The sequence below is a fragment of the Lissotriton vulgaris genome, chromosome 6 (genome assembly GCF_964263255.1).
Source record: "Lissotriton vulgaris chromosome 6, aLisVul1.2, whole genome shotgun sequence".
Classification (NCBI taxonomy): domain Eukaryota; kingdom Metazoa; phylum Chordata; class Amphibia; order Caudata; family Salamandridae; genus Lissotriton; species Lissotriton vulgaris.
In genome coordinates, this window is record NC_141694.1 from 569,011,404 (window position 1) to 569,034,712 (window position 23,309).

At 46.4% G+C, this 23,309-nt stretch overlaps 1 non-coding gene and 1 pseudogene across 1 annotated transcript; both read left to right on the forward strand.

The window, feature by feature from the left end:
* The first annotated feature begins 8,877 nt into the window (after positions 1 to 8,877).
* Positions 8,878 to 9,061, forward strand: LOC147707653 (U2 spliceosomal RNA). The gene has a single exon (XR_015297093.1). It is a non-coding gene; the product is annotated as a U2 spliceosomal RNA (small nuclear RNA).
* Positions 9,062 to 21,379: 12,318 nt separating this feature from the next.
* LOC147707654 (U2 spliceosomal RNA) lies at positions 21,380 to 21,558 on the forward strand (annotated as a pseudogene).
* Positions 21,559 to 23,309: the final 1,751 nt, after the last annotated feature.

Below are 23,309 nucleotides of genomic sequence, written 5' to 3' on the forward strand. Positions count from 1 at the left end.
GGGTCCTTGACTTGTAATTGCATTGATATAGTGCTTACTACCCTGACCAGGCATCAAGGCGCTTTTCAGTGAGTACACGCTATTCGGAACCCAAAAAGGATTAGCGGTGAATTAGTATCGGGAAATACTAAATGAATTTAAGCTGTGGACGTGTGAGTCTGTTAGTTGGATTGAAAAGGATAGTGGAGGAATAGAAGAGGGAAGGGTCTAAAAAGTGTGTATTTGGAGATCATAACATTAGGAGGTTTGGGATGAGTAAAGAAGAGATGGAAGGGCAAGAGTCTAAAAGTGGATTAGGGAGAAAGAGGAGGTATCGCTTGAGTCTAGGAGGGATACATGAGGGAAGGGTGTAGAAAGGCTTGTATTTATGGAATTATGTGTTTAGCAGAACTTAAAAAAAATAAGCTCAGCACAACATAGTACCAGGAGAGCTTGAAATACATTAGTTTTATCTTGGTGAAAGACACAGGCACGCTCCTAACAACTTTTACCCATTCAACTCATCTTGCAAATGCGCCATCCTTAACTGGTCATATTTTGCCTCTACAAACTCCTGCAACAAGAGAAAATTTGCGGCAAATAAGCTTCATGCCCCTAAATATTACATGGCATCCTGTAAGGACGTGCTGGATTCACAGTTCTCATTTAAAAATGGGACGCCCAAAAACAAACACAATAGAACGTCCAAAAAAGATTGGCAGCCACCTTTGGAAAAAGTCTAGTACCCTATTGAACAGGATTAATATTACAATTTGAACAAATTTTACCCTTCTAACAGCTACTTACAAACTGCTAATTTATCTCACACAAACCAGCACATCAACAGAATAAATAGAACAATGGCAAGCAAAACAATGGAACCACCGTAGTCAACCTTAAATTGTGGCAAAATCACAATTACTGTACTGGTGTGTACACGATTGAAGTGGCCATGCACTCGCACAAATGAGAAACGCAAATACTGTCCTAGGAAATGCAAACTTTTAAAATTCCAAAATAGACAGATGGATTTCCAGGCCGATAACTCCTATGCAGAAAAGAGATAAACCACGTTCACTGGAAAAATTGTCTATTTGACTAAAGCCTTGCTTGCTCCTTACTAAAATCACGGAACACAACTCTCCCTCTTCTGCCCAAAAAATCTCCCACCTAAATGTGTACCCATCCATCCTTCAGTCCCACAGCTTCATCTCTAGTCGACCTACAGCTCTCAGCTAAAATGACTCGTAAAGTTACTAACGAATTTTAGTGCTAGCTTTAGGTCTGCCCGTATCAACCAATTGAAATTCTGTTGTATTATCGACCTTGGAAGGATGAAAGAGTGAGTTGTAACAGCTCACAGTAGGATCTTGCCACATACAGACCTGTTTTTCCTGTACTGGTTGAACCTGCGACCTGCTCAGCCCCAATATACACATCAGATGTCAAGAGCAAGGTCAGGCTGCCTCGATCTTAGAGGTCGCAGTTCCGACTATACTTTGTTTTACACATTTATAGGGATGTTTGTGCCGCCTTTGAATACATGTTTTGGTGCAGAAGAGAAGCTTTCTTGGATGCCATGGTTTGGATTGTTGGTGTAATGCATTTATTTTAGCTACGCTGGCTGTGCGGTATTTTTAACTGTTATTATGGTATGTCAGGAGCGAGATGGACGCCCCCAAGTGTAAAAAACTGACAGATTACTGGAGCACGAGGATCTCATTGGCCTAGCTGTATTCACAAATAAATGCAGAACCAAAGGAAACCACACAAACAAGCAGAGCCAGAGCATGCGTGTCCCAATTCCGAATCGCGGCTGGCTGAAAGGAAGCACACAGAGACATCTGAAGGACTTTCGGGGCCCCGGACCAAATGTATTTAGGGGCCTGTCGTTTTCTCTCTCTCGCTCTCTCTCTATCTCTATCTTTATCTCTCTCTATCTCTATACAGAGAACGCTGGTTCTCAATATAGGATGTTCATCACAGTCTGTATGCAGGGGTAAACTACTGGGATCATTAAAGGTGGAAACCAGAAACCAGTTCAGACTGAAATGAGTTGGCAAATGGGGGTGAGCGTTGAACGCAGCTCAACGCGGAAGTAGAACAGGGTCCCCAGCTGCAAATATTGACGAGCCGAGTCCAGTCTGCAGAGGGCTGGGGTGCTCCTGACCTCTATTACTACTGGGAGGATGCTGGGGGAAAAGACCACGGGACAAAAGCTGCTGGCAGATATCTGAGGCAGGCTGAGCTGAATGGTCTGGCAGCAGAGAGCATAGAATTGCTGCTCCTAGCTTTTGAAAATGTGAGGAGCCCTGAAATTACAACAGTAAAATGCATGCAACATAATAAATGACAGGGGCTAAACTATGTTGAAAGTTTATTGATTACACAGGTTGGGTTAGCTTATGTGCAATCCAGGTGTCCAAAGCAAGTTCCTTGAACAGCCGACACCCATCCTGAGAAAGCCAGAGCTGTCCTTTTGATGTTATCGGCACTAACACACTTAGATTCTTTACAGGTCGTTCATTACAGTGGGCTGCCACCCTACTCTTTCTTTGCCTCATGCTCCTGACAAGTCAGAGCGAGCCTCCACAGTTGCTTAGGGTTTCAACTGTCCTTGAGGGATTAAGGAGCACCATTGCGCGATCTCAGGCCCCTCAGTATTTACTCCCAGTGACTGGAGGCAATTGCTTATGGCTCCAAAATCCACTATCCGAAGGCCTTTTAGTTGTTTAATGCTTTAGGTTTGTCCTGTAACTCTGCCAAGCCTCGGGGATGGCACTTTGCGATAACCGAGGCCCCCCACTTGTGCCCCCCTAATATTTCCATTAAGTACAGCCAGCCCTTTCCAGGGCATCCTCAGTGCTTAGCAGGAAAATGTCCATACCCACATCAGATAAGTGTACCCCGAATGGTGCAAAATAACCACGCAGATGCCTGGTGAGACCCAATCCATGCTGCTTAGTACATTTCTGTTCGAACTGATTAATTCTGTGCCTGAACATTTCAATAGCCGCAGGTGATTGAGCTCCCTGCCGTACGCTGTGTGGGGTCATTTCGACCAAACTATCTCACAGCCTCCCAGTAGGATAGCCATATTGGTAAGGCCCTGTCGCATGGCCTGCAACAGGGGGGCCCTCCCACAGGAGGTGAGAATATTTACTTCCAGATGGATTATTAGAATGTCTGGCTTTACCCCTTTCTTCCCCAAAAGATGTCAAACTTAGGTTCCAGATTGGCCCATCTCATATCTGGGCTTCCCATCCAGGACAATTCAATGCTACTGAAACGGTGGGTCCAAATACTGTCCCTGGACCGCTGTTCCGCGCTGCCAACAAAAGAGTGACCCATCGCCCACACTGTTTTAAATCCTAACTAAAACAAGAAGGTAAACATTACAACACACTTTATTAACATCTGTGATTACACTCAATTTTTTATATTCTAATACAGTTTGTAAGACATAAACAATGCTTTGGCACCAGACTCCAGGCCTTTCAAACATAACACTTCCCTGTACTGCATAACCCTGCCCCTCTTATTAGGGTACAGCCAGCATTTGGTTAAACAGTATTTTGGAGTATTTATGCCTTTTCCTTTGCCCCCACCAGTCATGGCTTACTCGAAAACTGCAGAGGTTGCAACGAGGACCCTTCCCAGACATACAACTTGTATCTGTTGAGTGCCACCAGCCAGTCTGCTTAATTGTACCCGGTGACAAACCCTCCTTAAAAGCTGTTGTGTCTGCTCTAATTCTAAAGTAATGGGTTGACCATCTCTGTCAATGGTATCCCGCCTCTGCAAGTACCTGCCTGAGAACGCTTCTGTTTTGAAATTGGGTAAGAGGCTGGCCATCCAGGTGAAGAAGCAAGTACCCTGGTTGTTTAGGACTATACGCCATATAAGCCCCAAGTAGTTATGTAGGGAAACACTTGGTGTCCCTCCATCTAGGCAACTGGGATACTGCGTCTTTCCCCAGTGTATCTGTTTTTTAATGCCTCACTGTCAGCTTGGCCACATTTTGCGTTTGCCCAACCCTAGTCCCCCATAAGCTGGGTCATTCCTTGCCTTTGTCACTAGCTCAGAAGTACGAAAGTCCCCAAAAAGGCCAGGGAAAAAGTGATGAAGAACAATAGCTCTTCATACTTTGAACTACACAGTGAGTGCCCCAAACCATCCCCTTTAGCATGCTCAAATCAATGGGTGCCGTCCGGTCTGGTGACTTCACCCCCTTTTGCCTAGCCCATTCTTTTTGCACTACCCTTACTGGGAAACCTGCAGGTGGATCCTCCTCCCCTCTCAGCTTCATAAAATTGCCGCCAGGTGTCTCAAAACCCATGTGTGTGACTTCCCATTGTCTTTGGCCCATAGCTGAAATTGCTGCACTCTTTTGACAGGGGGGGGGGGGGGGTGACCCTCCGACCCTCCCCTAATGCCAGGGAACGGGTCACTGACATAAACGTGCTGTAAACATGCCTGGTATCTGGCTTGTGTCCCAGGATCCAATGATAATTCTCCCAAGGCCACTATCCTTTGTTCCACTGTACCATGCGCCATCATTCTGCATTGAAGGGTGGCATCTCTTCTACTCCTGGTGGGGTAATAAACCCGGAATTCTGCCCACTGAAAACGAGTAAGATCATCAGCGTCTACATTCTTCACCCCTTGGACATGGCATGCCCAACATTCCACATTCCTCAACAGGCACCCTCTCACCAATTCCCTCAACAGCCCTACCAAGACCAGGCAACTGACAGATTGCCAGTTAACGGCCTGCACCACAGCCATATTGGCTGTTAGCTAGAAATTGCAGCCATAGATGGAGTGACAAAAACAACATGGAATATTTCTAGAACAGTGCTGTTTTTGTAAGTTTATAAACTCAATAAAAGTACGTGTCAAATGGTGAAGAAGTGAGGAAGAAAACATAATTCCTGGATGTGAGAAAGTGAAGGTATTGGACCCAGAGTATGCCCTACACAAGGGAGGAGACCTCTTTAGGACAAGAACTCTGACTCACCCAAAGGTGACATGCTATCTCATAGGGCTCCATCCTCACACCAGGGCCGCAAGGTCACTGTTGTGGGCTATAACTCTTCTGGGCTTGAAGAGGAGCAGAGGTGTTTTAAGGAAGGGACCAAAGATTGGGGTGGTGAGGGGCAGAGTGCAAAGGAAATGTTTTAAAATTGTTTACAGGAGGCCAAATATCTTTTATTTAGCGGTCTCTTTGGACAGGAATAAAAAGAGATGTCTAGGGGTTATCAGCAAGTATGCCCCTATGGTACGACAACATGTTTCTGCCCTTTTGTGACCCCAGCAGGGCTTCAGGGGCGTTCTTCAGGACCAGATAGGAAGTCACTCTGCATCAAAAAAATATTACTAAGTGCGTAAAAACACTCATCAATAACCCCAATAAGTATGGAATGTAGTGGTTGTAACCTAGAAAAAAAACAATGGTGGTTATGTTCTATTTAAGGGAGGTGGTAGAAATAAGTTAGTGTTGCTAAACACTGCAACAGGTGAAATATCTATGTTTATACATGGCATGTTAAAATAGTGCTGATTCCCAGGACTAGACAACGATTACAAAAAGAGGAGTGACACCCATCAGGCAGTACACCTGCATAATACAGCTAGGAAAATGTGTGTGCTATACATCAAATGTGAGTCAAAAGGGGGTCAGGCGTTCCCATGACTTGGCAACAGTGGCAGGGAAACATGTAGCCCTTCAGAAGTAATGTACTGAAAGGATCGGGGCACACGCAAATGGAACTGGGGAAGCTATGTGCCAAAATCGTAATTGTGGCTGTAGAGGTGGTCAGGTGTCGAAGCAGGTCCAGAGATACGAAGGGACTTGCGCTATGCGGGTCATATGGCTAAGCAAGGGAATGTGAGCTCTTTGTACACCACACTGCCCAGCTTACGTGCATGGCAGTCCATGTACTTCAATCTGCAGAGGCCCCAGCAAAAGAAAAAGAAAACCGCCAGGACGGCTTAACTTGGGAAAAGGCACGCCTGATGCGACGCGTCTCTAAGGACAATAGGAAATGAAGTTCCCTGGTCAGGGTTATGCGCAATGAGCCCCTCCCACTACTGAATGGGGAGGGGGGAATAGAACATGTGGAGGGTTTTATCGAACAGGGAGGAAAATTGCATGCTACAACATCAAAAAGGCAATGTAGAGGCCCTGGAGGGAAAAAGTGAAGAAAAGAATTAGTTAAAAAATGCAAGATTAAAAAATCATGGGTCGGGGACAGAGAAGGAAAAAAAGGGAGCCTGTGAGGTTCAGAATGAAATTGAATCATCTTACTGATGTGGAGTACAAGGCTAGCTATTACAAGTAGTATACATATGGAGGCTGCCATGATGTTAGATGAACACTATCTGGTCTGTGAAAAGAAGCCTACAAATCTGTCTTTGTTCTCTGCAGAACAGGACCGATTCGCGGCCCGCATTGTTTCAAGACAGTTAGGTTTGTCAATGATTGCCCATCGGTTGTCCTCTGTGTGGCCTGTGTCTAAATAGTGTTTAGTGATTTTGGTACAATTTTTCTTGCATCGTATCGAGCTCCAATGTTCCACTATTCCCTGTCTCACCTTGTGTATGGTCGCACCAGCATAGAACAAATTACAAGGGCAGCTTAGTATACAGATGACCCCCTCTGTGTTGTAATTAGTGAGAGTGGGTAATTCCCAGGGAGTACACGGTCCCAGGTCTATCTGTGAGATAGGTACGGTATATGGACAGACTGAGCACGACCCACAGGGATAGTATCCTTAAGCGGGCACAGCTGACCATAGAGTATTCTGGCGCAAATCTTTTAGTATATCGTAAGGTGTTTTAGTGAGTGCATGTATCAGGATGTCCCCAATATACTTGCTCCATTTAAGAGCAAAGAGAGGTCTGGGTATCTAGTTGACCCCTCTTTTAAAGAATGGACCAATTTCTGTTTATTGCTCTCCTAACAATATTGGTCAAGTGGCTCTGTAGGTGCTGACGCAGACTATGCGGTCCATGGGGCTTTTGGTGTATGTTTCAAGGAGGGCTTCTCAGTGGTTGGTCATGGCACCTGTTGATGCTTTCTGTATAAGTTTAGTAGGGTAGGATGTGTCGGCATGTTCCCTGTACTGTGATTTTGGTGCAGTTTTTCGTATCCTGAGGAATTGTCCCACCGGATGGTTATTTCAGAGAGCATGTGGGTGGAAACTGGAGCAGCTTAGCAAAGAGTTTCTAGCCATATGTTGTCTATATAGGTCTGAGGATATGCCACCATCCTTAGGTCAAAGCCATTGGTCAAGAAAGGAAAGGGAGGTCCTACTGAATTTACACAAGAATCTTAAATGGGGATTGTTTGAGTTCAACCAGATGGCAAAGGTTTCTGATGAGTTAGCCGAGCCTTCCTATATCACCAGTATGTCATCAATGTATATCCTATAGATTTTGAGACTAGCAGAATGAGAGTCGTCAGGCGGGTAGATATATTTGGACTCGAAGCTCTGAAGGTAGAAGTTAGCCATGTTTGAGGCAAAGGTACTGCCCATCAAACTCTTTGTGACCTGCCAGTATTGTTCCTGAAACTGGAAGAAATTCACCTTCATGGCTATAGTGGCACAGTCAATAACAAAGGAGTTTGGAGTCAAATCATCCTGCCTTCTGTGGTCTAGGACTGTATGTAAGAACTCATCTTGTGGGATGTTGGTGTAGAGAGATTACTCATCAAAAGACGTCAACAGGTGTTTCTCTGGGTCAAAGGTAATCTCAGTGAGGACATTCAATATGTATTTGGTATCTAGTAGGTAGGATGGCATTTCTGCACAATAGGGCATAGAAACCAGTCCACAAATTGGGAAAGTGGTTCGAGCAATTGTCCAATACAGGTGAGGTTGAGCGCAAGTCAGCAGGAAGAAGTTCTCATGCAGGGATCTCCAATAGGTCGAATGTGAGCTAACAGTGGCTCGCTGCCTCATTCTCAGTAGTTCACACTTCATTGCCTGTCAGATGGTTTGAAAATATTCAGCTACCACTTTTGCAATGTCAGCACTTTGAAATAATGTGCACTCCTGGTGTGGTCTGGAAGGTTTGTGGATTGTTGGTAAGATGTAGAAGTACAGTGTTTTGGGATGTTTTTGTACCAGAAACTCTGATTCACCCTTGGTGATCCAGCCGCATCCTGTGGCATCGCACATTGCCTAGCAACTGCAAGAAAGCCACGGTGTTGCTTCGTCATACGCTGCCCATCTCAGTGAAGTACTGCGTGACTCCAATGTGATCGCCCGGCAATGTTGAGAAGCACTGTGTGAATTCAGTGCAATGTCAGAAAAAGACGGCCTTTCCTGCAAAAGAGTTTTTATTTTTTGTATCCATTTCAGTGAAATTTTCACAGGGGAATGAATGGAGGAAAGAGGGTTTTCAGACAGGATTTCCGGCAAATGAGGAGGAACAATACAAGTCCTTTTCCTTCACTGTCTGCTCCTCCCTTCCCCTAACGGCCAAGCCTCATCTATAGGCCTTAGGCTACAGGGCAGTCAAGTCCTGGGCAATCAAGGGTGAAGAGCCGGACACTTGCTGTCCACGGCGGCATGATTCCCAGTATCCCCTGGCTCCAAGGCTTTCTGGCTGGAGGCAGTGGAAAGGAAGGGGCAGGGCATGCAAATACTAGAAAGAGGATAACGTGGGGATGCTAAGTGATGCTTAACGAGACAACAGCTGAGGAAGACAATGAAAGCTGGGAGAAGGCTTGATGCCAGGGTCTTTTTTTTTCTTAGGCACATAGTGAGCTCTTGCCAGAAGTAGGGAAAGGAGGTTAAGGGGCCGCAAGCGGTGGCGCAAAGGAGGATCCCGGTCCCTGTCAGCCAGGTAGACTCTATGGGAGGTGTTAATTCTTGCACCTTTCGGGTTAACGCTTCTCGGCCTTCTCAAGTTTAGTACCTGTGCTTATTTTAGTTTAATATCTGCTACGTCTTCTATTTGGGGACTATATAATAAATTGATTTTTGGAACAGGGAGATGGAATAGGAGCTTGCACTGTCCACTCCACGCATCAACCTGGTATTGCAGTACCTCCAGGAATGGTGCACTTCCCCACCCGGGGAAAACAATGCTGTTGAAAAATAGACGAGAAAACGAAAGTAGCGCTTCACTACCAAACCCTGTAAAGTGGCGCAATTGTCTTTGCGTGTGAATAAAAGCAAACTAGTCACTGTGTCTTGCCTTAATTATGTATGTATTTTACTTATTTGCCACTTTGCGGCCACCCGGCCGTGCGTTATTTATTTATTTATTTTTCACCTTTTTTTTCTAATTTTTTTTTTCCCTTCTCCATCCAGACGCTGCACTTTGAAAAGAGACAAACGTGGGGAAAAGACTGTTTTTGCAGCAGCAGAGTTCCATTGGTTTTTGGATCCATTTGGGAGGGAGGGAGGGAGGGAGGGAGGCAGGCAGGCAGGCAGGCAGAGAAGTGGACACTGCCCTTGGCTTCTCTGAGCAAGAAAAAAAATCCAGAGTCCTTTTCCTTCTCTGCTCGCCCCCTAACGGCCACGCCTTATCTATAGGCCTCAGGCTGCAGTGGAGCAGTGTCCTGGGCAAGCGAGGGCGAGGGGCCACCCACTTCCAGTCAGGGAGCTGTCCAGGGCATCCTAGCCCGATTCCCAGCATCCCCTGGCTGCCAAGCTTTCCGGCCATATATATTAAATAGAGGGGTTCGACCCATGTAGTCAGTGGGACCTGGGTAATACGTTTAGGATATATAAAGGGGTCCCTGACTAAACACACAGCACTTACAAATATTACTTAATTATTTGAATAAGACACAAATGATGGTGACCAGTGTTTTTATTATCACTGTACCAGCAAAGAACATGTATTAATTTCACGATTGCTAGTGCAATATACAAAATTCAAAATGCGCCCACAAAAGGAAGGGGGGGGGGGGAGAGTGCAAGGGAAGGGTTTTTTTTTAATTAGTTAACATCACTAATCAAAAGATTCATTAGGCACCAATACACAACTGGAAAGCATTATCATTGATCCATATTTTTGAGATCAAGAGAATACACATGTTGAACAACAGAACATATCATATGCAACAGAAACTCCCGTGATGATTATCATTATCAATTTTGGGTTGAGGAGTTCTTGAAGGTAGATGGTGGTCTACGTTTCGACCCAAAGGTATAGGATACTTGATCCTTACTCGCGGGTCTTCATCAGGACGTGGGGGGAGGTGGAGGAAAAAGGGTGGGGCTGTGTCCTAGGTAAGAAAAGGAAATGCGCTAAATTATTACAAACGGTCTCAAAAGAGTCCCGACATAGTTGAATTTCAGGCCGAGGGGCCTGTGAATAAAGGCATTAAAAACATGTTTCAAAGGAACTTAGAGGGACTTTGGAAGGAGGTAAAAAGGCAACTGAGGACAAAATACGGCATACTTGGATGACCCGACACACTGAGTAACCTGGGCAGCCGCCCAGGGGAGCGTGTGACAAAGGGTCTGAAAAAGACGTGTCACTAAACGGTGGTCCCGTAAAAACGGCCACCGCACTGACAGTAACATGGCCTAGTTTAGGGTTAACATATGAAAAAATCATTGAAACAATGGGGCATTATTCACCTGGTGTTGGACGCCAGGACAGAATATATTGATTATTGGATTATGGCCGCTTTAATGGGGACGCGGGCGTCCGTCTGCAGAAACATCAAATGAAAAGTGAAAAAACAGGACGTCAGGAAAATGCAGGTGGAGTTTAGGCAAAGAACATGTCACACACATTAATTTAGTGCAAAACACTCACCCGGGGAGATAAAGCATCAGACCCTCAAGAAGGAGCAGTCACGGCACGTCACCTTGGTAATTGAAGTATGATTTTAGCGCGTCCAAGACGTGGATCGCGCACAGAGGACCGCCGTCTGAAAAAACGGGTTACCGCTAATTAGGGGTGCCAGGGGTGATTAGCCTGAAAAATATAGCGCCGGTTCTAGCAAACGGACTTACCCGTGGTCGGTCAAAGAGAAAGTCAGCGCGTGTCAAACGGGAAACCAGGAAGTGTTACCTTGGTAACCAAGTCCGTTTATATAACCTCCTAGAAGAAAGACTGGAGGCCGTTGCTAGGTTACCAGGAAAAGCAAATCTTGGGGAGTGAATGCAGGCCCAGGAGCTTTATTGCCAACAGCGTGAGGGGGCAATGTTAATGATTAACATTGGGATTCTGCCTATTACGAACCAGATGGGTCACTAGAAACATTTGTCTCCTCAGAAACACTGCACGATTTTAAAGTTTTTTGCATGCATGAATAAAAGGTCGTATTTACAAGCATGGCCAAATATGAATTTACGATGAGGGCATTATGACATTCATTGGACTGTACAGCATTATATACGCATAAATTGCCATATTCCTAAGCATTTGCTAAATATAACTTACAATGAAGGCATGGACCTGCCACACACGGCGGTCAAACGCACCTCAATTCCAATTAGAAATTCAAAAAACATCAGGTCATTTCAAAGGTGTATCATAGGTCAGCATTGTTATCCAAAAGGCAGACATAGTATAGTGCCCCATTAGACACCCTCGAGACGTTCAAACATCTTTTAGTGGCGTGGACCAACCACACATGGTAGTCAAAAACGCCTAACGGTCAACATTAGAATGCGTATCCTTAACACATGCATGGTTCAATTGTCTGCAACCTCTATATTGTAAAAGGGGTGGACCTACCAAACATGGTAGTCAGACGCCTTTGGATCAGAAAGAAAACCTCTGAAAAAGATAGGATAGGTTGTGAGCAAGCTAGTTTGGTGTAGTGTAGACAGATCGAAGTGTGACAGTAAGGAAAAACAAATCACAACGTGGCCATTTGCGCAAAACTGCTCTCAGATTCATTCAAACCCCTGGTCACGGAGTCAAAGAAACGGATCCATTTTATCTCCCTCACATTGAGGATGGGTGCGATGTTGCCACCCCTTGGGCCCAGTCGGACCTGTTCCAGGATTGTCCACTTTAGGCTTTCCGGGAGGTGATTGTGAGTGTTACAGTGTTCAACCAACGGGGCTCCTGTAACCTTGCATCTCACCCGACTGCAGTGTTGTAGAAAACGTACTTTCGCACGCTGCTGGGTTTGCCCCACATATATCTGGTCACACGGGCATATTATACAATATACCACATTTGTGGAGTTACAGTTGGTATGTGACTTGAGTAGTACTTGCTATTGCTTATGGGTAAATATCTTAGTCTGAATTGTCAACGGGCAGGCTTTACAAGACCCACACCGGAAATGTCCCACAATCGGCGGCAGGTTCCACAGAGTTGTAATTGTTGATGTGGCTGGGTTAGGGAGAAAAGAGCGTACCACATGGTCACGGATATTCCTTGCCTTTTTGAAGGCATGCAGGGGGGGGGAGCTGATGTTAAGATCCTCAGAGATCAGATTCCAATATTTATTGACAGTTTTTTTTATCCTGTTGCTCTTTGTGGAAAAAGTTGTCACACAAATCATGCGATCATCATTCTTATTTTGTCTCTCTCCTGGTTCCAGTAGGGTCTCCCTGGGGTTAAACCATGCTCTCTTCATGGCTTTCTTAACCAAGCGTCTGGGGTATCCACGGTCAAGTAATCTGCCCATCAATATTGAGGATTGATCCATATAATCCTCCTTTCTGCTGCAGTTGCGGCGAATCCGCAAAAACTGGCCAAAGGGGAGGTTATCCCGGAGGCCCCTGGGGTGGTGACTGGAGTACAGCAGGAGGGAATTCCTCTCCGTAGCTTTCCTGAAGAGATTCGTTTTTAGGGTTTCATTCTCCACAAAAATTTTTAGATCCAAGAAATCAATGGATTTCTTATCAAATTTCATTGTGAACTTTGTGTCAGGGGATCTATCATTGAGCCAGATGAAAAAATTGTTGATATCTTTCTCAGATCCTGACCAGATACAGACCACGTCGTCTATGTATCTCATCCATAGGTTTATTCGGGATCTGAAGGGATTGGCGTTGGTGAGTATAAAAGTGTCTTCATACATTGCCATGAAAATTATGGCCAAATCTGGAGCAAAGGCCGCCCCCATCGCCACACCCTTGGTCTGGAGATAAAAGCAGTTCCGAAAGATGAAGAAATTTCTCATCATTGCAATCTTGAGCAATAGAATAATGAATGATGTTGGTACTTGAAGGATACGCATTCTAATGTTGACCGTTAGGCGTTTTTGACTACCATGTGTGGTTGGTCCACGCCACTAAAAGATGTTTGAACGTCTCGAGGGTGTCTAATGGGGCACTATACTATGTCTGCCTTTTGGATAACAATGCTGACCTATGATACACCTTTGAAATGACCTGATGTTTTTTGAATTTCTAATTGGAATTGAGGTGCGTTTGACCGCCGTGTGTGGCAGGTCCATGCCTTCATTGTAAGTTATATTTAGCAAATGCTTAGGAATATGGCAATTTATGCGTATATAATGCTGTACAGTCCAATGAATGTCATAATGCCCTCATCGTAAATTCATATTTGGCCATGCTTGTAAATACGACCTTTTATTCATGCATGCAAAAAACTTTAAAATCGTGCAGTGTTTCTGAGGAGACAAATGTTTCTAGTGACCCATCTGGTTCGTAATAGGCAGAATCCCAATGTTAATCATTAACATTGCCCCCTCACGCTGTTGGCAATAAACCTCCTGGGCCTGCATTCACTCCCCAAGATTTGCTTTTCCTGGTAACCTAGCAACGGCCTCCAGTCTTTCTTCTAGGAGGTTATATAAACGGACTTGGTTACCAAGGTAACACTTCCTGGTTTCCCGTTTGACACGCGCTGACTTTCTCTTTGACCGACCACGGGTAAGTCCGTTTGCTAGAACCGGCGCTATATTTTTCAGGCTAATCACCCCTGGCACCCCTAATTAGCGGTAACCCGTTTTTTCAGACGGCGGTCCTCTGTGCGCGATCCACGTCTTGGACGCGCTAAAATCATACTTCAATTACCAAGGTGACGTGCCGTGACTGCTCCTTCTTGAGGGTCTGATGCTTTATCCCCCCGGGTGAGTGTTTTGCACTAAATTAATGTGTGTGACACGTTCTTTGCCTAAACTCCACCTGCATTTTCCTGACGTCCTGTTTTTTCACTTTTCATTTGATGTTTCTGCAGACGGACGCCCGCGTCCCCATTAAAGCGGCCATAATCCAATAATCAATATATTCTGTCCTGGCGTCCAACACCAGGTGAATAATGCCCCATTGTTTCAATGATTTTTTCATATGTTAACCCTAAACTAGGCCATGTTACTGTCAGTGCGGTGGCCGTTTTTACGGGACCACCGTTTAGTGACACGTCTTTTTCAGACCCTTTGTCACACGCTCCCCTGGGCGGCTGCCCAGGTTACTCAGTGTGTCGGGTCATCCAAGTATGCCGTATTTTGTCCTCAGTTGCCTTTTTACCTCCTTCCAAAGTCCCTCTAAGTTCCTTTGAAACATGTTTTTAATGCCTTTATTCACAGGCCCCTCGGCCTGAAATTCAACTATGTCGGGACTCTTTTGAGACCGTTTGTAATAATTTAGCGCATTTCCTTTTCTTACCTAGGACACAGCCCCACCCTTTTTCCTCCACCTCCCCCCACGTCCTGATGAAGACCCGCGAGTAAGGATCAAGTATCCTACACCTTTGGGTCGAAACGTAGACCACCATCTACCTTCAAGAACTCCTCAACCCAAAATTGATAATGATAATCATCACGGGAGTTTCTGTTGCATATGATATGTTCTGTTGTTCAACATGTGTATTCTCTTGATCTCAAAAATATGGATCAATGATAATGCTTTCCAGTTGTGTATTGGTGCCTAATGAATCTTTTGATTAGTGATGTTAACTAATTAAAAAAAAACCCTTCCCTTGCACTCTCTCCCCCCCCCCCCCCTTCCTTTTGTGGGCGCATTTTGAATTTTGTATATTGCACTAGCAATCGTGAAATTAATACATGTTCTTTGCTGGTACAGTGATAATAAAAACACTGGTCACCATCATTTGTGTCTTATTCAAATAATTAAGTAATATTTGTAAGTGCTGTGTGTTTAGTCAGGGACCCCTTTATATATCCTAAGCTTTCCGGCCAGCCGGCTGGAAGCAGTGCGCAGGAAGGGGCGGGGCATGCAAATACTAGAAAGAGGACAACGTGGGTATGCTAAGTGATGCCTAATGAGGCGATAGCCAAGGAGGACTCTGGGAGCTGGGAGAAGGCCTGAGGCCGGGTCCTCCTTTCCACCCAGACATGCTGAGTTCTTGTTGGAAGTCAGTAATAAGAGGCGGAAAGGCGGCCAGTGATGGTGCAAGGGAAGACCCCGGTCCGGGTCAGCCAGGTAGATTGCTTCGGGAGGCGTTTATTCTGAAACGGCCCTGGTTATCGCTTCTCGGCCTTTTGGCTAAGATCAAGTGTAGTGCTTGGTTGGTGCTGAAGGGTTGGGAGTGAACCCTGATCCCTGAAGGGCTGAGCAGAGCTTCCAGACACCGGGGACGCTTGCAACATTGTTGCGGATTCTGCGTGGAGCCAGCTGACCCAGCCGACCCAGCGGGGCGGGCCCTGGCCTTCCCCCTGCCTCCCATTCCATCTTGGAGGAGCTGATACATCGTTGCAGGCCAGGCGTCCGGAGAAGGAGAGCCCCCGCTGGGGGGGCCGTGGCACCCCCACCGCACTGCTACTTCTTCATTGAAGGCCGGTAAGACTAAGACTGTGTTGCATTGCGCTAAATAAGGAGCTGCCTGGCAGGCCTGGAGGTGGGGGCCGTGTCCTCCTCCTCGGACGGATCCCAGAGGCAGCTGACACATTGTTGCACTTTCCCGGGCTGGGAGAGGTGCTGTGAAGAGACTCGGAGGTGGGGGCTCTGCCCTCCTCCTCGGACTGGCTTCTGTGTGCGCAGAGGCTGCTGTCAGCCCTGCTCCCTCATCCCCCCCTCCCTTCTCTCTCACTGAGACAGCAGAGCAGGCAAAGCGCGAGTGGCGGAGGTAGCACTAACCATGGCTACCTATTCCAAAGTAGCAGAGGCCCCCAAAGCCTTCAGTTTTGACTTCGTGCCCAACTCAGTGCGAATTAGCATAGAGGAAGGTTATAGAAAGGAAAAGAATGTGCTTTTCATAGTTGAAGATGTGTTAAAACGAAAGTGTCATGTGGCAGAGCGAGCAATTGAATGTGTACAGGATTTTTCAAATCGAGGTATTTTTGATATCACCTTCTCCAGTGAATCTGTGTGTCAGATGGTTTTAAAAAATGCCAAGTAATAGGAGGATCATGAGACATTGCAAGGCTTGTCATTTACCTCCATGGCTGCGCCTAAAGAAACTGTGCTTGTTGTTCATATGTTCAACCCCTACACAGACCCACGACTCATAGAGGTGTTCCTACAGCGTTATTGCACCGTAGTTCGTGGGGGTCAAAAGATAAAAATGTCTGCGGGATATGGAACGGCAAACGCCGATATGTTGTGAATTTAAAACGAGACCCTGAAGGTATTGGGGGACTTGCACACCCACCTCAGACTTTCGCTCTAGGTTCCAATAAGGGTTTCCTCGTTTACTCTGGACAGCCCCTCTTTTGCAGGATGTGCCAGCAGTTTGGGCACTCCAAAGATCAGTGCTCAGGGTTGGTGTGTTGCAACTGTGGGGGTTCAGATCACAAAGCAAACCATTGCTCAATTTCTAAAAAGTGCAATCTCTGTGGCAGTGACTCTCACCTTTTTAAAAGCTGCCCCAAGAGCAAATTCTCCTATGCGTTAGCTGCAGGTGCAGGTAACACACCTGCCTCCTCAGACCTACCCATGGCCCACGACAAAGCAGCAAGCACGAGCAATGCACCAACCAGTCTGGATGTGCCAGACTCAGAGATAATTGGGGTGTTTGAAGGTATGGAAATATACAAATGCAAGGGGGTTCCGGAAGAGGAAGGTGAGCCTGCAGAGCCTGATACTGCCTCAATCACACATGGAAAGGGGTGGGAGGATGTTGATGAAGAAAGTGAGCAGCAGCAACACGTAGAGCAGGAAAGTGAGCGCTTGGAAACAGCACGAGTCAAGCAGGCTGCGCTGGCTAAGAAGGAGCTCGGCAAAGCGCAGCAGGGGGGGGAACCTCCGATCAGATACCCAATCTGTTGCTGGGGTGTCACCGGGCCTGGCCGCATCCCCCCTGTCCAGCTGCCCGAGCTCCTCTGTGATTCCCCCGACAGATGCTGGGGACCCTGATGTGCAGGAAATTGAGAAAGCAGTAAGGGGTTTGCGGAAAGCAGCAGAGGACGCAGCCACCTCCCTTAGCACCGTAGTGGCTGCACCAGAAGCGGCTAAAAAAGGGGACAATGGCGAGTCGTCCATCCCTATGGCCCAAAAACGCAAGGCTAAAACCGTGAAAAATGGGACAGAGGTCTCGCGTGCTAGCCGCACAAAAAGGCGCCAGTCATCCCTGGAGCGACTCCCTTCAGGAGGGCGTTTTGACCCACTCATAGACCTCCTGGACTCCATGGAGGTATTTGATGAAGTAACCCAGGTACGAGGGGCTGGTGCCGGCTCCTCACAAGATCTGGAGTATACACCTGACCTGGAGGGCTTGAATCAGGATGTGTTTGTTGATTGCGAGGATGGTGGTTTTATTGCAGACTCATAAAATGTTTAAGTATAGATTTGAACCTCATCATATTAATAATGGGGGTGACAATAGCCTCCTGCAATGTAAGAGGCATGGGCACCGAACTGAGCAGAGCAATGGTATTGGACTATTGTAAACAGTTGCAAGCAGACATCATATGCCTACAGGAATGTCACTTGATGTTTAAATTGAATTATTCTTCCTTACAGCAGCGCTGGGCTAGCGGACCATCAATCTGGTCTGGTAGCCCTTTAAAAAATGATGGGGTAGTAATACTATTTAAAAACAAGCACTGGCAGATCATGGACCAGAAAGTCATTAGCTTGGGCAGAACCATCTTGCTCTCTCTGCTCATGGACGGGCTGCCCATGCGAGTATGCACAGTGTATGGCCCCACAAAGAAAAAAGAAAGAACACTTACTGCACCTAATCAAACCTTTTCTTACAGGTTCCACCCTACTCATACTAGCTGGGGATTTTAACTGCATCCTTCACCCCAAAGACAGACAAGGTACGCAAGCAGGGTATGCCCTAGACATTACATCTAAGACCCTTAAAGTACTGCTACAGGACCTGTCCCTGTATGACACCTACAGAAAGCTTCACCCTCCAGGTACGGGCCTCACATGGGAGGCAGACCACAGGAAGACGAAATCCCGTTTGGACTACATCTTTTCTTCCAAAACCTTGGTATCAGAGGTGAGCTCTACCCATCCAGTTCCCTTCTCAGACCACCACATCTTGTGCACCACGCTGCCTGTCCCACACAGGCCTCAGAGGGGCCCGGGTTCTTGGAAATTGAACACACAGATGCTTTTAGATGAGGAGGTTTGCTCCAAATACAGAGCCCTGTATACCAAATGGAGTGCACAAAAGCATAGGTTTTCTTCAGACTATCATTGGTGGAGGTGGGTGAAAACAAAAACCAGAAGTTTCTTCCAAACGCAGGGCAAGCTACGCAAAAGAGCAGAATGGGCTGCCTACCAATCCTTGCAGCAAGGCCTCATTCTCTTGTACCAACTAGGGGCAGCTGGAAGAAACACAAAAGGTGAGATAAGGGCACTAAAGTCTGAAATGAATGATTGGCTACATAAAAAAGTAAGGCTGTCATCTTTCAATCTAGAGTACGCCACTTTCAAGAAAATGAAAAATGTACGTCTTTTTTCTTCAAAAAGGCAAGTAGCTCGCACAAGCTGCTCACTACTTTACAGGCCAAAGATGACACAAGGAAACAAGGTGTGGAAGCATGCCAGGAGATTGCTTACGAATTTTACAAGTCTCTCTATACAGGTTCACAGGACGAGCAGGCGACACAAAAAGCCTCTGAATATTGCCAGGTGCTCACGGAATGTCTCACCAGGGAACAACAACAGTATTTAGGGGGGCCCTTCCAAGGAGAGGAGTTCCTCAAAGCATTAAAGGCAGCTCCCAGAGGCTCTAGCCCAGGCGCAGATGGTTTGCCCTGGGAGTTCTATCTCACTTTTTGGGACCTCCTGTGCTCAGATTTTATGCTCATGCTAACAAATTCTTTTGAAAAAGGTACTTTAACCTATGATTTCTTCACAGGAATTATCACGCTAATTTACAAGAAGAGGGACGAGGCGTCTTTACAAAACTGGAGGCCAATATCCCTCCTCAATGTAGATTACAAACTGGTGTCAAAGGTTCTAGCGCAGCGCTTTCGAATGGTCCTGCACTCCACCATTCAACCGGACCAGACCTGTGCTGTGAAAGGGCGCTCAATAGTTGACAGTCTCACTACCATCAGAGACGCCATATGGTACAATGCAGAGCGCCACACCACCCTGGGGTTCTTAGGCTTAGACTTCCAGAAAGCTTTTGACAGAGTGTCCCATGATTTTCTGTTTACAGTTCTGACCCGCATGAACATACCATCCAATGTCATCAACATGATTCGCATTATGTACAAAAATGCGTGCAGTGTGGTAAGCATCAACGGGTACTTCACACCAGAGTTCCCGATCACAGCGGGAGTGCAACAGGGGTTCCCACTATCACCGGCACTTTTTATCTGTGCATTAGAGCCCTTTTTGTGCCATCTACCCCAAGGCCAGCTCATCGGGGGCACTTTTGTACCTGGGGGTTCGGGGAGACAGGCCTCCGTAGTGGCATATATGGACGATGTCACTATCCTCTGCCCCAGTACACACGCAGTGTGTCAGGCTCTAACTCAAGCTTCTCTTTTCGAACAGGTATACAGGCTAAAACTGAATGTGGATAAATGTGTATGCCTTAAGGTGGGCCCATGGGACAACCTTGCACACCTGTCAGTCCTAGTTACTGAGGCCCCAACGAAAATTTTAGGAATAATTTTTGCGACTGGCAACCCCACAGCCCACAACTGGAAAGAGGTATACAACAAGATGGAGAAAAAAATAAGTTTGTGGTCCACCCGCAAACTTACTTTGGAGGGTAAAATATTGGTACTTAAGGCAGTCCTAATCCCCATTATGCTCTATCTGTTTTTGGCCTTCCCACCCACGAAGCCTATCAGAGATGCACCAAACTTTTCTTTTCTTTCCTATGGGGATCCAGGTTGGAAAAGTTAAGCCGTAATAAAGTTTGTAAACATTGGACGAGGGGGGGGGGAAGGGTATGCCTGATGTGTACTCTTTCATGTATTCAAAATTGCTATGTCATACAGTATCTAGAGCTATTGATCTACTTCCATCATTTGCCAGTTTCTTTACGCGCTATTTTGTTGGAACTTTGTTAAGAACTCATGCTTTGTATTTTCCATCAAATTTGGGGCCTTTAGCCCAATCTGTACCACCTTATTACAAAGGCTTGCAGACTTATCTAGACTCTTTGGACTTTGCAATCATACCCCGTGCTGCCTGCCAAGATGCAAAAAAGACTGAAAATGGCCTTACGACTTCAGGAAACCCCCACTATCCTCGGTCCCTTCTCCGAGCAGCAATCTATAGACATTTGGAAGCTGGTGGGACACCGAGGCCTTTCACACAACCAACTTGACATAGCGTGGATGAGTGCCCACAACTGCTCACCTACTAGAACTTTCCAACACAGGCGAGGGCTCTCGTCGACGGCACGTTGCCCCAGAGATGGCTGCGCGCATGAAGAATCAGTCTCCCACCTGTTTTGGACTTGTGCCTTTGCTAGTGCTTTTTGGAAATTGTTGGCCCCCTTTCTAGTAAATGTGGCAGGCATCTCCTCTTTCTCCTTTGATAAACTGATGTACGGCTGGTCATTACCCTCAACTAATGTCCAAGCAGCATGGAGGGTGGTAAATTGTGGCAAAGAGGCACTCTGGGAGGCACGTAATATGCTGTTGTTCAACCACAAGACTCTCTCCCCAAAAGACTGCAGAAACTTTTGTCTAGATAAAATGAGCATGTATTTCCAAGTGGACTTAAGTACCTTGGGCTCTCAACGGGCGCATGGACTATGGCACCCAGAGAGCTGGAAAGGGTGGGTGACGTGAAAGGACTTTTTTGCTTCCAAAACCCAGCCACTGGGTCCAAAACTATGGATTGGCATTTGTAAAATAAGCCAAAAATAAAGTTTTACTGTCTGAAGCCTGCGCCACCAGGCATAAGAATAGGTTTTTTTGACACTTGTATACAACTGCATTTGTACCACGAATTTTGCATGAAATGCCAGACTTTCAGTAATATGTTTTCTTCTGATGTCACTGATATCCATTGCATCTCCTATTTCTAATGTATAGTCTATGTATGTACTTTGTAAAACATTAATGTAAAATGGTTTTGTCTTTTTCCTCCTGTATGCACCTTTACTCATAATAAAGGATTTTCAAAACAAAAATCTGTTCTTATCAGTTTAATATCTGATGCGTCCTCTATTTGGGGACCATATATTAAATTGATTTTTGGAACAGGGAGATGGAATAGGAGCTTGCTCTGTCCACTCCACGCATCAACCTGGTATTGCAGTACCTCCAGGAATGGTGCACTTCCCCACCCGGGGAAAACAATGCTGTTGAAAAATAGACGAGAAAACGAAAGTAGTGATTCGCTGTCAAACTCTGTAAAGTGGCTCTAATGTGTTTTGGTGTGAATAAAACCAAGGAGGCAACTTTGGGCCTCTTGTGAGTTGCTTTCTTTATTTTGCCACTTTGCAGCCACCATGTCGTACTTTATGTATCTATTTTTATGTATTTTGAACCTGTCCAGAGGCTGCACTTTGAAAGAAAAATGACAGAAAAAGACAGTGTTTCATTATCTTTGGATCCATTTCACAGGGGGAACAAATGGATGAAAGAGGATTTGAAGACCGATTTTCCAGCAAGTGAGGTAGACAGAGCTAGACAGACAGAGAGAGAGAGAGGAAGGGGTAAGAGCGAGGGAAAGGGAGAAAGTGAAAAGAGAAAGGGGAAGAGAGAGAGGCTGAAAGAGGGAGAAAGGAAGAAAGAAAAATGGGGAGAGAAAGCGTGAAGAGAGTGAGAAAGGGGGTTATAGGGAGAAAGGGGGAAGCGAGTGAGAAGGGGGAATAGTGAGAAAGGGGGAAGAGAGTGGGGGAATAGAGAGAAAGGAAGGAAGGGAGAAAGGGGGAAGAGAGGGAGGGAGAGAGAGAGATGGGCGAAAGAAGGGGGAAGAGAGAGAGAGAGAGAGATAGAGAAAGGGGAAAGGGAGAGAGACTGGATAAAGCGAGGAGAAAGACTACCAGCAGCGTAGAAGTGGACACTGTCTTTGCCTTCTTCGGGCAAGGAGGAAAAGGCAGTCCTTTTCCTTCTCTGCTCATCCCTGAACGGCTATGTACAGCCAAGCCTTATCCATAGGCCTTTGGATACAGATCTGCCGAGACCTAGGCAAGCAAGGCAGGCTGCTGGCCACTTGCTGTCAGGGAGCTGTCCAGGGCAGCCTGGCTTGAAGCCCAGCATCCTCTGCCTGCCAGGATTTTTCGCGAGCAGGCTAGAGGTAGTGGACAGGATTGGGCGGGACATGCAAAAGCTAGAAATAGGGTAACGTGGGTATGCTAAGTGATGCCTAATGAGGCGACAGCTGAGAAGGACTCTAGGAGCCAGGAGAAGGTCTGAGGCCAGGACCTCTTTTCCATTGGCACTTGCTGAGCTCTTCCCAGGAGTCAGCAAAAGAGGGAAAAGGGACGCTAGTGACAGTGCGAAGAAAGACCCTGGTCTGGGTCAGCTCAGAAGATGACTTCAGGAAGCGTTAATTCTGCCACGTTTCGGGTTATCGCCTCTTGGCTTTTTTGGCTAAGAGTAAGTGTTTTTGCTTTATGCAAATGTATGCAAATTTTCGAGACGGCCCGACGCGCTTTTAATTAAGGCGGAGGAGGGACACCAGCGTGCTGGTGCCTGTTTGTTCACTAGGAACTCACAGTAGAACCCACAAGGCCCTGCGGCCAACTCCTAGAGCACAGGTAACATTGCACGCTTTTTACTCTCTCTCTCCTGGTGTTTGGGTGGACTAATGCTGGAGGCTTAAAACACCTCCTAACACCCTTCACAGGCCTCAACAGCACCCAGATCTCTGGTAAGGGGATTTATGCTTAGGTGGACACACCTATAACCCTACCTTAGTTCTAAGGAGGGACTGGTCCGAGTTTCTTGCACTGCAGACCTCTAAGGTTTGCTGGGAGACACCCCAGGCACTCAGGCGGACGGTTCAAGGGTGAACTAGGTAATCCGGCGGTAACCCTTAAATTACCAAGTGAACCCCCCCAACCAACCAATTGGAAGACATGGACAC